This window comes from Gymnoscopelus braueri (assembly GCF_963280865.1).
Source record: "Gymnoscopelus braueri genome assembly, chromosome: 13".
NCBI classification, from domain to species: Eukaryota; Metazoa; Chordata; class Actinopteri; order Myctophiformes; family Myctophidae; genus Gymnoscopelus; species Gymnoscopelus braueri.
In genome coordinates this window covers 905,560-921,876 of record NC_137615.1, presented here as the reverse complement: position 1 = coordinate 921,876, position 16,317 = coordinate 905,560, and the positions used below count along the sequence as shown (strand labels likewise).

The following is a 16,317-nucleotide window of genomic DNA, read 5'->3' as shown; positions in this document are numbered from 1 at the left end:
TTAATTATATCCGACTCCATAAGGCCCTGCCGGTTTGAGCTGTCGGGCCGTATTAGTTTAAAGAGTTGAGCCAGTGCTGTAGCATCAGTTTGGCTGTGTCTTCTTCCCAGTGGACGTTGTCTGATCCTGTTTTGAAGTGGGTTGCGGGCAATTTTGGGAGGTGGGGCTCTTTCTTTATTTCTTCATTTAGGCTTATCAGAATATTCTTCGGGTCAGTTCCTAGGCTTTCTGAGTAGTTGATTAGTGCTATGCGTCTGTCTGCGCAGGGGAATTGTTTTTTGGCTGTTGTGCGGAGTTTCTTCAAGGCTGTGTGGCTTGTTTTTCTAGTTCTTTGGTTCTTGTTGTTAATTCCCACCGAGATGATGAGGTGTGTGGCCGTCTCATTTTTCTCAGCCTTGCTCAGGACTGTTTCGGCCCATTCCAGGTTCATTCCAGAGTAGGATTCTATCTGGACTCTGTCATCTGTGATTGTCGGGATCCGAGACAGGTTGGAGTCTCCAATTATGATGATGTCTCGGTTTGGTACTAATCTCCATTTGTGTTTGGTTTCCTTATTTAAGCCTCTCCAGTGGCGTGGTTTTCTTGGTTCTGTCTCGTTGGTTTCTTCTCGTGCTGGGGCCTCCCTCTGTGTATTAGTGTCTTCGGTAGGTCCCTCTGGTATTGTCTGGTTCCCTTCACTGTTCCTCCTCTCCTGGGTTGTCCTCTGGGGTGTGTCTCTGGGTGGTGTAGTTTGCCCCCTGGTGGGATTATCCCTCTGTGGTTTGGGTGTGTTTCTTGGGTTCTGTTCTGTTCTGTTAGTGACCTTCTGTTTCCTTTGGTTTCCATTCGGTCCAATCTCTGCCCATGGCTCCTCGGGTGTTCTGCTGCTTGTTGTAGGCAGGTCTGGGAACTCTTCCTGTGTTAGTTCTACTGGGCCCTGTGTTGTTGCTGCTACGGTCCCCATTCCTCCAGTTGGGTCTTCTCTTGTTTCTACCGTGCCTGGGTTGCCTGTAGAGGGAAAGGAAGGAGGGGAGGACGGGGATGGGGGAGGACGGGGGACCTGTGGTGTGGGGTGTGTTGTGGTGTGTGCTTTTGTGCTATATAATTCTGTTACTGCTGTACGGGCTAAGCCCAGTGTCTTCTCTGTTAGGCGCCTTCCTAGATTTTTTCTTGCCCATTTAGTGGCAATGGAGAAGGCCCTGTCGTATTCCCGTGTTAAGCACTGGGATAGGTCCTTTTTTGTGTTTTCAATCAATGTGTTAAAGTGTTCTATTAATATTAACAAAGTGGTGTAAGACCAATTCTTTGCACTTCCTTGTAGTAGCAGTAAGGTTCTCTCTGTTGGTTTTGCTGGTTTTATAAAATCCATCAGTTCTTGTTCTTTTCTAGCAATACTCTCTGGGTATTTGTCTATGTTTACATTCTGTGAATGGTGTAGTGCAACAATCAAGTTGTTTATCCCTCTAATTGATTTGTGAAAATCATTGTTTCTCTCTCCATGTGGTGTGTGTATGTAGGTTTGTCTGTGCCTACCTACCTGGCTTACCTGGTTTGGTTCCATATCCCTCCTGGGATTGTGGTTGTTCCTGGTTTCTCCATCTGGTCTGGCTCTTTCCCGCCAGGCCTGTCCTTGTCCATGGGTCCGTCGGTTCATTCTCAAATGCATAAACGTTTTCGTACTGTTTATTGTACTTCATCAGATGCGATTCTCCGGGTGAGAATGAATTCCTGTGTCTTCTTTCCTGTATTTATGTGTTTCTGTTGTGGGAGTGGCTTCTCTGTGGCCACTGTCCTCATTGGTTGGTGCTGTTGATGGCCCATCCTGCTGGGGCCCTTTGATGACTCATGTGCCTGTTTTAGGCCTGTTCATGTTCAGGCATGTTTCTCTGTTCCATATGTATGGTCTATTCTTTGTGTTGAATCTTTGTTTATATATATGTATAAACATGGTTAGGTTTTTAGGAAATGTTATAAACATTTTGCAAGCATGAATATACCTCCATGCTTGCAAATGTGCATAACTAAAGTTTGCTTTAGATGACTCCCCTCACAAAATCAGAGGTACTAGCTTGACTGACTGCTGACTATGAGATTCAATTCAAAGAGGCCTCACAGGTAGTTTGTGGTACTATCTGTGTAGGCCCTATAAAGAGAAGGTGCATTCGCCATCTGTTTTGAATAAGAGGTGTCATGTTTTGCAATTAATTAAACTTACATAAACTATTTATGTTATTAAGGCTTTGTGAGTTCCATTTAAAATAAAGTTTGACCATGACAGAGGCGCGCCGACTCAGCAGACCTTGAGGCCGAGGAGTCGCGCCCGAGCGCCTCAAGGCGCGAGTGCCCGCGGCGACCGGCCGATGGTCTGCTAGTCGACTCTGCGCCGTCCGAGTTATGTACCGATAAGCACAGAATCGTAAATAATATTGGTGGGGACTGCGTTTGCCCCACTGACTGTGTAATTAAACTTACATAGACTATTTCTGTTTTAAAGGTTTGTGATTTCTATTTGACTCTTAGGCAGCTGAGGTAGGGGGAACGCCACTCCTGGAGGCACACCTGTCTCACCTGTCCTACTTTGTCAGAGAGGGGAACATTTGTTCCATTTTTGGAATTTTTTGTTTCACTCTAATTAAAATCTAACAGAAAAAACGAAACACCTACATGGTGTATTTGTAAAACTGTTGGTAATAGGTCACATTTTTGTATTTTTGTTTTCTGAACAGTTTGAAATGTCTGACCTAGAGGATTTTCTAAAGAGTCTCTAGAGTTTAAGTAGAATTCAATAAATTCTGCTGTGGCATATGTTTCTGAGTTACAATCCGAGACGATTGGGCGAGCAGGTGGAATTTCATAAGGAATAGTCCAGGTACTCGGGTCCTTGTGGATTTTGGGTAAAAGATAGAGAATTCTAGCTCTTGGGGAATTTTCGCCCCGTAGGTATTTCTCTTGTTTTTGGTCTATAAACTTTTTCTCTCTTAATTCGGTGATGATTTCCCCAACTTCTATTGCTGTTTGTTCAAAAATGGGTGCCTCCAATTCCACATAGTGATTTGAGTTATTCAACTGTCTTAAACCCTCAAAAACATATTGTTGTCTGTCCAAAATGACTATACGACTCCCTTTGTCTGCAGGCTTAATCACAATGTCCTGGTTGTTAGCTAATGATCTTAGAGCTCTCACCTGATCTGTTGTGATGTTGTTTTTGACTGACTGACTGACTGATTCACTGACTGACTGACTGACTGATTCACTGACTGACTGACTGACTGACTGACTGACTGATTCACTGTGACTGACTGACTGATTCACTTACTGACTGATTCACTTTGACTGACTGACTGACTGATTCACTGTGACTGACTGACTGACTGACTGACTGACTGACTGACTGACTGACTGACTGACTGATTCACTGACTGACTGACTGACTGACTGACTGACTGACTGACTGATTCACTGACTGACTGACTGACTGACTGACTGATTCACTGTGACTGACTGTCTGACTGACTGATTCACTGACTGACTGATTCACTTTGACTGACTGACTGATTCACTTTGACTGACTGCTGACTGAGATTCAATTCATAGAGGTCTCTCAGGTAGTTTGTGGTATTACCTGTGTAGGCCCTATAAAGAGAAGAATGCATTCGCCATCTGTTTTGAATAAGGGGTGTCATGTTGTGCAATTAATTAAACTTACATAGACTATTTCTGTTATTAAGGCTTTGTGATTTCTATTTGACTGATTTGTACTGATTCACTGTGACTGACTGACTGACTGACTGACTGACTGACTGACTGATTCACTGACTGACTGACTGACTGACTGACTGATTCACTGACTGACTGACTGACTGACTGACTGATTCACTGACTGACTGACTGACTGACTGACTGATTCACTGACTGACTGACTGACTGACTGACTGATTCACTGACTGACTGACTGACTGACTGACTGATTCACTATGAGTGACTGACTGACTGACTGATTCACTGACTGACTGACTGATTCACTGACTGACTGACTGACTGATTGATTCACTGTGAGTGACTGACTGACTGATTCACTGACTGACTGACTGACTGACTGACTGACTGATTCACTGTGACTGACTGACTGACTGCTGACTATGAGATTCAATTCAAAGAGGCCTCACAGGTAGTTTGTGGTACTATCTGTGTAGGCCCTATAAAGAGAAGGTGCATTCGCCATCTGTTTTGAATAAGAGGTGTCATGTTTTGCAATTAATTAAACTTACATAAACTATTTATGTTATTAAGGCTTTGTGAGTTCCATTTAAAATAAAGTTTGACCATGACAGAGGCGCGCCGACTCAGCAGACCTTGAGGCCGAGGAGTCGCGCCCGAGCGCCTCGAGGCGCGAGTGCCCGCGACGACCGGCCGATGGTCTGCTAGTCGACTCAGCGCCGTCCGAGTTATGTACCGATAAGCACAGAATCGTAAATAATATTGGTGGGGACTGCGTTTGCCCCACTGACTGTGTAATTAAACTTACATAGACTATTTCTGTTTTAAAGGTTTGTGATTTCTGTTTGACTGTGCAGGGCAGAGGCGTCAATTCTCTGAGTCATGGTAACCGCAGACCCTCGGATTTAAAATTATTTCCACTCTTTCTTAATTCCAGTTAAAGATGTGTTTACATTATATTTTATAACTAAGGGATAGGTGCTAAAAGGTTACAAGCTTGGAATCCAGTTAGCATATCTACAGTTCTGCTGTTCACACCTCCATTTTGGAAGACAATGAGCTCCCTGTTGATGGCCCAATTGCTGATGGCTCTTGGTATCAATGTGTCTTCATTAATATTCTCACTAACTCAACAATGAGATCTCCCACTCAACTATGTGGTTTGATGTAGGTGATCAACTCCATTGTTTAGTTTAGTGAGAATTTGTGAAGGGTTTCAGTTCTGTTGGGCAGTTTAAAAGTTTAAACCACCTGGATATTTTGTGCTAAGTCTTGTGATCCATTCTTTTTCATGGAATCTTCTCTGTCCAATTGTCCAGCGGTCATTGTATTCCAAGCCACATACCTTTATAGCCTCAATTCCATGTGTCATAAAGTGTTGAACAATTAACAAATGGGTATCCTTTTCATTATTAATGGTATATTTATGTTGGCTTATTCTAATTGCTATGGAGTTGCTCGTCTCTCCTACATATTGTAATCCACATACTTGGCAAGTAATCAGATAAACACAATTTCTGGTGTTGTATGTGATGTTCTGTCTTAGGATAATTATATTTTTGTTTGTCCTGTTTTTAACAGTTTGTTTTGGGCTAAAGTAGTTAGGCCTTGTCCTAATTACCTGGTTCCATGGTTTCAATTTGCTGTGGACCAAGTGGTCTTTTAAGTTTTTGTTTCTCCTGTAGGCCGAGATTATGTTGAAGTTCTGTAAGAGGTCCCCTCCCCTGTTTTCAAAGTTTCTTTTGATGGCTCTGTTTGCCAGTAAACTTTGGCTAGAAAATGTGGTTACTAAAGCTAGTGTGGGTTTCTCATTTCTTATTTTCACTTCCTGGAACGTGTTGTATGCTTTCCTGAGAAATGTTCTTGTATATCCACGTTTCCTTAATGCTGTGAACAGAGTTTTGTAGGCTTTTTCAAAATCTGCTGCTTGTGTGCAGATTCTCTTGAAACGTAGGAGCTGTGACTTGACTATTCCTGCAAAACAATGGGTTGGGTGGAAGGAAGTTTTGTGGAGCAATGCATGTGTATCAGTCTCCTTAAAAAATACCCTTAAATCCAGTTTGCCGGTGGTATTGAAGTCTTTTCCTTTGAAGACTGTCACATCCAGGAAGTCAATATGTTCTTTGTTAGTTACATATTTCACTGTTATTGAGGCATGATGTGTGTTTAGGATTTGGATGAACTGCTCAAATTCCTCTGTGGAGTGCTCAAAAACTCCAAAAATATCATCTAGAAACCTGAAATAATGTGTGGGTTTGAATCTGCACTTTTTGAGTGCGGTTTCTTCCCACAAAGCCAAATAAATGTTGGCATAAGATGGTGCAAATTTCTTTCCCATGGCTGTTCCACTGATCTGAAGGAAGGTTTTCCCATCAAATGTGAAATCGTTTTTGGTCAAATTTAATTCTAGCAATTTTAATAGTTCTGCGTCTGGTCTTTGTCTGTCAGGGTACTTTATAAAGATATCTCTGATTGCCTTCAGCCCCGCCACTGTGTTTATATTGGTGTACAAACTGTCAACATCTATTGAAAACAAAATGGCCCCCTGAGGCACTGTGATGTTTTTTATTTTATCAATAAAGTCATATGTATCCTTAATGTAGCTTGGATGTTTTACAGATAGTGGGTTTAAGTAGAATTCAATAAATTCTGCTGTGGCATATGTTTCTGAGTTACAATCCGAAACAATTGGGCGACCAGGTGGAATTTCATAAGGAATAGTCCATGTACTAGGATCCTTGTGGATTTTGGGTAAAAGGTAGAGAATTCTAGCTCTTGGGGAATTTTCGCCCCGTAGGTACTTCTCTTGTTTCTGATCTATAAATTTTTTCTTTCTTAATTCGGTGATGACACCCCCAACTTCTATTGCTGTTTGTTTAAAAATGGGTGCCTCCAACTCCACATAGTGATTTGAGTTATTCAACTGTCTTAAACCCTCAAAAACATATTGTTGTCTGTCCAAAATGACTATACGGCTCCCTTTGTCTGCAGGCTTAATCACAATGTCCTGGTTGTTAGCTAATGATCTTAGAGCTCTCACCTGATCTGTTGTGATGTTATTTTTTTCTCTCAGGTGTCCTGGTACATTTTGTACTGTGGCTCTGTCCATCTGGATCAATTGTTTTAGGTTGTCCGGTATTTTGTCCTCCTCTGGTTCCCAGTATGATGGAAGGTGGAAGCGCGGAATTTCCGTGTTGTTTCCAACTCCAAAATGTGTAGCTAATTTGAGTCTGCGATGGTATTTTGACACATCTATTCTCAAGCTTTGTGATTGTTGTTTGTAGATGTCCAGGGTGGGGACGAATGACAAACCTTTTTCCAAAAGTGTTTTCTGGTGTTCGTTTGGTCGGAAAAAATGAGACAGATTAATTATATCCGACTCCATAAGGCCCTGCCGGTTTGAGCTGTCGGGCCGTATTAGTTTAAAGAGTTGAGCCAGTGCTGTAGCATCAGTTTGGCTGTGTCTTCTTCCCAGTGGACGTTGTCTGATCCTGTTTTGAAGTGGGTTGCGGGCAATTTTGGGAGGTGGGGCTCTTTCTTTATTTCTTCATTTAGGCTTATCAGAATATTCTTCGGGTCAGTTCCTAGGCTTTCTGAGTAGTTGATTAGTGCTATGCGTCTGTCTGCGCAGGGGAATTGTTTTTTGGCTGTTGTGCGGAGTTTCTTCAAGGCTGTGTGGCTTGTTTTTCTAGTTCTTTGGTTCTTGTTGTTAATTCCCACCGAGATGATGAGGTGTGTGGCCGTCTCATTTTTCTCAGCCTTGCTCAGGACTGTTTCGGCCCATTCCAGGTTCATTCCAGAGTAGGATTCTATCTGGACTCTGTCATCTGTGATTGTCGGGATCCGAGACAGGTTGGAGTCTCCAATTATGATGATGTCTCGGTTTGGTACTAATCTCCATTTGTGTTTGGTTTCCTTATTTAAGCCTCTCCAGTGGCGTGGTTTTCTTGGTTCTGTCTCGTTGGTTTCTTCTCGTGCTGGGGCCTCCCTCTGTGTATTAGTGTCTTCGGTAGGTCCCTCTGGTATTGTCTGGTTCCCTTCACTGTTCCTCCTCTCCTGGGTTGTCCTCTGGGGTGTGTCTCTGGGTGGTGTAGTTTGCCCCCTGGTGGGATTATCCCTCTGTGGTTTGGGTGTGTTTCTTGGGTTCTGTTCTGTTCTGTTAGTGACCTTCTGTTTCCTTTGGTTTCCATTCGGTCCAATCTCTGCCCATGGCTCCTCGGGTGTTCTGCTGCTTGTTGTAGGCAGGTCTGGGAACTCTTCCTGTGTTAGTTCTACTGGGCCCTGTGTTGTTGCTGCTACGGTCCCCATTCCTCCAGTTGGGTCTTCTCTTGTTTCTACCGTGCCTGGGTTGCCTGTAGAGGGAAAGGAAGGAGGGGAGGACGGGGATGGGGGAGGACGGGGGACCTGTGGTGTGGGGTGTGTTGTGGTGTGTGCTTTTGTGCTATATAATTCTGTTACTGCTGTACGGGCTAAGCCCAGTGTCTTCTCTGTTAGGCGCCTTCCTAGATTTTTTCTTGCCCATTTAGTGGCAATGGAGAAGGCCCTGTCGTATTCCCGTGTTAAGCACTGGGATAGGTCCTTTTTTGTGTTTTCAATCAATGTGTTAAAGTGTTCTATTAATATTAACAAAGTGGTGTAAGACCAATTCTTTGCACTTCCTTGTAGTAGCAGTAAGGTTCTCTCTGTTGGTTTTGCTGGTTTTATAAAATCCATCAGTTCTTGTTCTTTTCTAGCAATACTCTCTGGGTATTTGTCTATGTTTACATTCTGTGAATGGTGTAGTGCAACAATCAAGTTGTTTATCCCTCTAATTGATTTGTGAAAATCATTGTTTCTCTCTCCATGTGGTGTGTGTATGTAGGTTTGTCTGTGCCTACCTACCTGGCTTACCTGGTTTGGTTCCATATCCCTCCTGGGATTGTGGTTGTTCCTGGTTTCTCCATCTGGTCTGGCTCTTTCCCGCCAGGCCTGTCCTTGTCCATGGGTCCGTCGGTTCATTCTCAAATGCATAAACGTTTTCGTACTGTTTATTGTACTTCATCAGATGCGATTCTCCGGGTGAGAATGAATTCCTGTGTCTTCTTTCCTGTATTTATGTGTTTCTGTTGTGGGAGTGGCTTCTCTGTGGCCACTGTCCTCATTGGTTGGTGCTGTTGATGGCCCATCCTGCTGGGGCCCTTTGATGACTCATGTGCCTGTTTTAGGCCTGTTCATGTTCAGGCATGTTTCTCTGTTCCATATGTATGGTCTATTCTTTGTGTTGAATCTTTGTTTATATATATGTATAAACATGGTTAGGTTTTTAGGAAATGTTATAAACATTTTGCAAGCATGAATATACCTCCATGCTTGCAAATGTGCATAACTAAAGTTTGCTTTAGATGACTCCCCTCACAAAATCAGAGGTACTAGCTTGACTGACTGCTGACTATGAGATTCAATTCAAAGAGGCCTCACAGGTAGTTTGTGGTACTATCTGTGTAGGCCCTATAAAGAGAAGGTGCATTCGCCATCTGTTTTGAATAAGAGGTGTCATGTTTTGCAATTAATTAAACTTACATAAACTATTTATGTTATTAAGGCTTTGTGAGTTCCATTTAAAATAAAGTTTGACCATGACAGAGGCGCGCCGACTCAGCAGACCTTGAGGCCGAGGAGTCGCGCCCGAGCGCCTCAAGGCGCGAGTGCCCGCGGCGACCGGCCGATGGTCTGCTAGTCGACTCTGCGCCGTCCGAGTTATGTACCGATAAGCACAGAATCGTAAATAATATTGGTGGGGACTGCGTTTGCCCCACTGACTGTGTAATTAAACTTACATAGACTATTTCTGTTTTAAAGGTTTGTGATTTCTATTTGACTCTTAGGCAGCTGAGGTAGGGGGAACGCCACTCCTGGAGGCACACCTGTCTCACCTGTCCTACTTTGTCAGAGAGGGGAACATTTGTTCCATTTTTGGAATTTTTTGTTTTACTCTAATTAAAATCTAACAGAAAAAACGAAACACCTACATGGTGTATTTGTAAAACTGTTGGTAATAGGTCACATTTTTGTATTTTTGTTTTCTGAACAGTTTGAAATGTCTGACCTAGAGGATTTTCTAAAGAGTCTCTAGAGTTTAAGTAGAATTCAATAAATTCTGCTGTGGCATATGTTTCTGAGTTACAATCCGAGACGATTGGGCGAGCAGGTGGAATTTCATAAGGAATAGTCCAGGTACTCGGGTCCTTGTGGATTTTGGGTAAAAGATAGAGAATTCTAGCTCTTGGGGAATTTTCGCCCCGTAGGTATTTCTCTTGTTTTTGGTCTATAAACTTTTTCTCTCTTAATTCGGTGATGATTTCCCCAACTTCTATTGCTGTTTGTTCAAAAATGGGTGCCTCCAATTCCACATAGTGATTTGAGTTATTCAACTGTCTTAAACCCTCAAAAACATATTGTTGTCTGTCCAAAATGACTATACGACTCCCTTTGTCTGCAGGCTTAATCACAATGTCCTGGTTGTTAGCTAATGATCTTAGAGCTCTCACCTGATCTGTTGTGATGTTGTTTTTGACTGACTGACTGACTGATTCACTGACTGACTGACTGACTGATTCACTGACTGACTGACTGACTGACTGACTGACTGATTCACTGTGACTGACTGACTGATTCACTTACTGACTGATTCACTTTGACTGACTGACTGACTGATTCACTGTGACTGACTGACTGACTGACTGACTGACTGACTGACTGACTGACTGACTGACTGATTCACTGACTGACTGACTGACTGACTGACTGACTGACTGACTGATTCACTGACTGACTGACTGACTGACTGACTGATTCACTGTGACTGACTGTCTGACTGACTGATTCACTGACTGACTGATTCACTTTGACTGACTGACTGATTCACTTTGACTGACTGCTGACTGAGATTCAATTCATAGAGGTCTCTCAGGTAGTTTGTGGTATTACCTGTGTAGGCCCTATAAAGAGAAGAATGCATTCGCCATCTGTTTTGAATAAGGGGTGTCATGTTGTGCAATTAATTAAACTTACATAGACTATTTCTGTTATTAAGGCTTTGTGATTTCTATTTGACTGATTTGTACTGATTCACTGTGACTGACTGACTGACTGACTGACTGACTGACTGACTGATTCACTGACTGACTGACTGACTGACTGACTGATTCACTGACTGACTGACTGACTGACTGACTGATTCACTGACTGACTGACTGACTGACTGACTGATTCACTGACTGACTGACTGACTGACTGACTGATTCACTGACTGACTGACTGACTGACTGACTGATTCACTATGAGTGACTGACTGACTGACTGATTCACTGACTGACTGACTGATTCACTGACTGACTGACTGACTGATTGATTCACTGTGAGTGACTGACTGACTGATTCACTGACTGACTGACTGACTGACTGACTGACTGATTCACTGTGACTGACTGACTGACTGACTGACTGACTGACTGACTGACTGACTGACTGATTCACTGTGACTGACTGTCTGTCTGTCTGTCTGTCTGTCTGTCTGTCTGTCTGTCTGTCTGTCTGTCTGTCTGTCTGTCTGTCTGTCTGTCTGTCTGTCTGTCTGTCTGTCTGCATCACAAATTCTTGTGGAAATTCCTTATTTACCAAACTCCAATCCCAAATGTGTGTGAAGCCTGACATCTAGTGGTTAAAGAGCTTTATTACATCAAAGAAGACAATAAATCTCAATAAGAACTAAATGTGTTTTCCAGATATGTGGAACATAAAAACTGAACGTTTAGTTGTTATTCTAGCAGTTTGTTCAGATATGTGGAACATAAAAACTGAACATTTAGTTGTTATTCTAGCAGTTTGTTCAGATATGTGGAACATAAAAACTGAACGTTTAGTTGTTATTCTAGCAGTTTGTTCTAAAAAATTAAAAGCATTTAGTTAAGATTCTAGGAATCACAACGCGTGTTGAATCTCCACATTCTCCACGAAGATGATAGACACCGTCACAGCAGTCAAGTCTATTGAAGATGAATTAATCTTGACATACGTCCTCGAATTTTTGTCAGGCTTAAGACACATGTTTGGTTTTTGGTTACTCTAAACCCTAAACACTAAACGATGATCTTGCTCTGTCCGTCCATCTCTAGCTGTTGGTCCAGTGCCTTGGACTGGCTGACTGATTAACCGACTGCCTTGTATTTTTCTTCCAACATTCTGTCCGTCCTTCCAGTTCAACACACAACCTGCTCTAGTCTTTTCACTAGTGTGTTCACTACTCTGTTCACTAGTCTGTTCACTAGTGTGTTCACTACTCTGTTCACTACTCTGTTCACTACTCTGTTCACTACTCTGTTCACTAGTGTGACATTAACGTTCCAGTGACAATAACAAAGCATGATATTGTCGCAATTACATTAGTTTTTTCTGAATCACGTCACTAAACTGACAGAATGTTTAGTGAATGTGTGTGTGTGTGTGTGTGTGTGTGTGTGTGTGTGTGTGTGTGTGTGTGTGTGTGTGTGTGTGTGCGTGTGTGTGTGTGCGTATGTCAGTGTGGTTTCTTCCAGAGGGGCGTGGCTTTGCACCAGGGCACGGTGGCGGGGAAGAATCATTGTACCGCCGACGGCTTCCTCATCCAGGACGACATCACTTCCTCCACAAACAGGAAGCGGAAGCAAAACAAATGGATCACCACCTGGTCTGAGACCTGCTAGTCTTGCGTAGCCAGACAACTATTCCACAATCTCTGAATGCTATATAGAGTCTGGAACTACACCTCCTGTTATATAGAGTCTAGAACTACACCTCCTGAATGTTATATAGAGTCTAGAACTACACCTCCTGAATGTTATATAGAGTCTGGAACTACACCTCCTGAATGTTATATAGAGTCTGGAACTACACCTCCTGTTATATAGTCTGGAACTACACCTCCTGTTATATAGAGTCTGGAACTACACCTCCTGTTATATAGAGTCTGGAACTATACCTCCTGAATGCTATATAGAGTCTGGAACTACACCTCCTGTTATATAGAGTCTGGAACTACACCTCCTGTTATATAGAGTCTGGAACTGCACCTCCTGTTATATAGAGTCTGGAACTACACCTCCTGTTATATAGAGTCTGGAACTACACCTCCTGAATGCTATATAGAGTCTAGAACTACACCTCCTGAATGCTATATAGAGTCTGGAACTACACCTCCTGAATGTTATATATAGTCTGGAACTACACCTCCTGAATGTTATATAGAGTCTAGAACTACACCTCCTGAATGTTATATAGAGTCTGGAACTACACCTCCTGAATGTTATATAGAGTCTGGAACTACACCTCCTGAATGCTATATAGAGTCTGGAACTACACCTCCTGAATGTTATATAGAGTCTGGAACTACACCTCCTGAATGTTATATAGAGTCTGGAACTACACCTCCTGAATGTTATATAGAGTCTGGAACTACACCTCCTGAATGCTATATAGAGTCTGGAACTACACCTCCTGAATGTTATATAGAGTCTGGAACTACACCTCCTGAATGTTATATAGAGTCTGGAACTACACCTCCTGAATGTTATATAGAGAGAGTCTGGTAATCTCTCAAGAACAGATCCATCGCTGTGCTTGAATCTGTCGGTAGCCGTGTTGAGAACCCATGCATATTGGCTACACGTGGTCGTGCCATCAGATCAGGAAGCAGGCCGCGCTTTACCCAATCAAATGTAGTGGGCGAGATTTACATGTGTGCGGCTCGTTCCCCACTGGAAACAAACCGAAACTCATTTAACAATAGCGTCCTCGGAGCCGACAAAACCACGGAAAGCATTTTAACTTGCTCTTTCATCATAGAAACAAGTGGGCTTCTAAACGATCCATGTTCTTTGGGAGAAATGGTGTTAGTGTTCCGTGGAGAAATATTGTTAGTGGGAATGAAAATATAGTCGCACCACCGGAAGTGGAAGGCTGAAGGCAGACCAAAACCCCGGTTTCCCTGAGTCCTCCGTACAGCTCTGCCCAGAGTCAAATGAATAAGTGAAAAACAGCAGAGGGCGTTGTTTTTCCTATTTATTTGACGATGGGTTCCCAGATTGAGAGTCTGGAACTACACCTCCCGAAATCCGTTCACGAAAATATATTTTTAAAATATATTTACATTTTATTTTTTAATTTAATTTCTGATAAGCAGCAAGATAAATATACTGAGGATTTTGATTTCTATCAGGATACATTTGTGCGACTGTAAAGACGAAACGGAAGTGGGGAGGAGGCTTCACATCCGCTTTATATTCTAATCAAGATCAGAGCTTCAGAGTCCCAGACTGTATGACCGGGAACATTAGAACATTGTGGGAGAGAACAGTCTGGCCACGCGAGACTAGAGACCTACTGATACCTACCGTGATACCTGATACCTACACGTTCCAACACTCTGTCTGAGACCTACTGAGACCTACTGATACCTACTGATACCAACGGGCCACGTTCCAACACTCTGTCTGAGACCTACTGAGACCTGCTGATACCTACCGTGATACCTGATACCTACACGTTCCAACACTCTGTCTGATACCTACTGATACCTACAGGCCACGTTCCAACACTCTGTCTGAGACCTACTGAGACCTACCGGCCACGTTCCAATACTCTGTCTGAGACCTACTGATACCTACAGGCCACGTTCCAATACTCTGTGTGAGACCTACTGAGACCTACCGGCCACGTTCCAATACTCTGTCTGAGACCTACTGATACCTACAGGCCACGTTCCAATACTCTGTCTGAGACCTACGGGCCACGTTCCAACACTCTGTCTGAGACCTACTGAGACCTACTGATACCTACAGGCCACGTTCCAATACTCTGTCTGAGACCTACGGGCCACGTTCCAATACTCTGTCTGAGACCTACTGATACCTACAGGCCACGTTCCAATACTCTGTCTGAGACCTACGGGCCACGTTCCAATACTCTGTCTGAGACCTACGGGCCACATTCCAATACTCTGTCTGAGACCTACTGATCCCTAAATGCTAACATGCTGTTATCTGACCCATTCATTACCATTAGCATTGCTACAAAATGCTATCATGCCGTTTTCTGACCCATTCATTTCCATTAGCATTGCTACAAAATGCTAACATGCTCTTATCTGACCCCATTCATTTCCATTAGCATTGCTACGAAATGCTATCATGCCGTTTTCTGACCCATTCATTTCCACTAGCATTGCTACAAAATGCTAACATGCTCTTATCTGACCCCATTCATTTCCACTAGCATTGCTACAAAATGCTAACATGCTGTTATCTGACCCCATTCATTTCCACTAGCATTGCTACAAAATGCTAACATGCTGTTATCTGACCCCATTCATTTCCACTAGCATTGCTACAAAATGCTAACATGCTGTTATCTGACCCCATTCAAAATGATCATAATTATTACAGTAAAATGATGTTTGTATTTACATATATTTTGATATTTTTGTCGTATAATTTGTATAATATCACGTTTTATAAATATTAAAGTATAAATGTCACGTCTTATATTAAAGTATATATGTCATGTTTTATAAATATTAAACAACGTTAATATAATCTCATGTTGTTTATTGTGGATACTGTTGCCTCAGCTAGTCTTAGGGTTTGGCTGCTGTGTTAAAGTGACTTATTTTAGAAAGGCCATTAAATGGGGGTCCGTAGCCCTAATGCATGTCAAACTGGGGGTCCTTGAAAATAAAATGGTTGAGAATCACTCGTAGGACCGTAAAGATCTTCTCTAATGGGGGTCCCTGGCATATCTTTTCAAATGGGGGTCCGCGGGCCAATAAGTGTCAATTTGGGGGTCCTTGACATGGAAAAGTTTGAGAACCACTCTGTCATATAGTCTGGTTGGTTAGTTAACCACGGTCACTATTCACTTTATTTATTACAATTTAAACATTTACAGCAGTGGTTTTGAACCTTTCTCATGCCAAGGACCCCTACATTGATATACATTTGGCCGCGGACCCCCGTCTCAAAATGTTTTGTGTCAGGGACCCCCTCGAGGACCACTGGTTGAGAACCACTGATTTACAATGTAAGCATTAATGACATGATGCAGATGCTCTTTATCCAGAGTGACTTACAGTAAGATAAGATGTTTATTGTCACATTTTGCTTCATTACAAACCAACAGATTACATATAAAATAACATAATAATTACAAACCAACAGATTACATATAAAATAACATAATAATTACAAACCAACAGATTAAATATAAAATAACATAATAATTACAAACCAACAGATTAAATATAAAATAACAATCATTACAAACCAACAGATTAAATATAAAATAACATAATAATTACAAACCAACAGATTAAATATAAAATAACATAATAATTACAAACCAACAGATTAAATATAAAATAACAATCATTACAAACCAAAAAATGTAATATAAATTAACATAATAATTACAAACCAACAGATTAAATATAAAATAACATAATAATTACAAACCAACAGATTAAATATAAAATAACATAATAATTACAAACCAACAGATTAAATATAAATTAACATAATAATTACAAACCAAAAGATTAAATATAAAATAACA

General features: G+C 42.0%; 1 protein-coding gene across 1 annotated transcript in view; it reads left to right on the top strand.

Moving 5' to 3' along the window:
- The window catches only part of LOC308098979 (integrin alpha-3-like), a 33,047-nt gene extending 20,738 nt beyond the window's left edge, over nt 1-12,309 (top strand). Inside the window, exon 6 of the mRNA XM_080447470.1 lies at nt 12,255-12,309. The gene's annotated coding sequence lies outside the window, so the exon portion shown is untranslated. The remainder of the gene's footprint in view (nt 1-12,254) is intronic.
- The last annotated feature ends 4,008 nt before the right edge of the window (nt 12,310-16,317 follow it).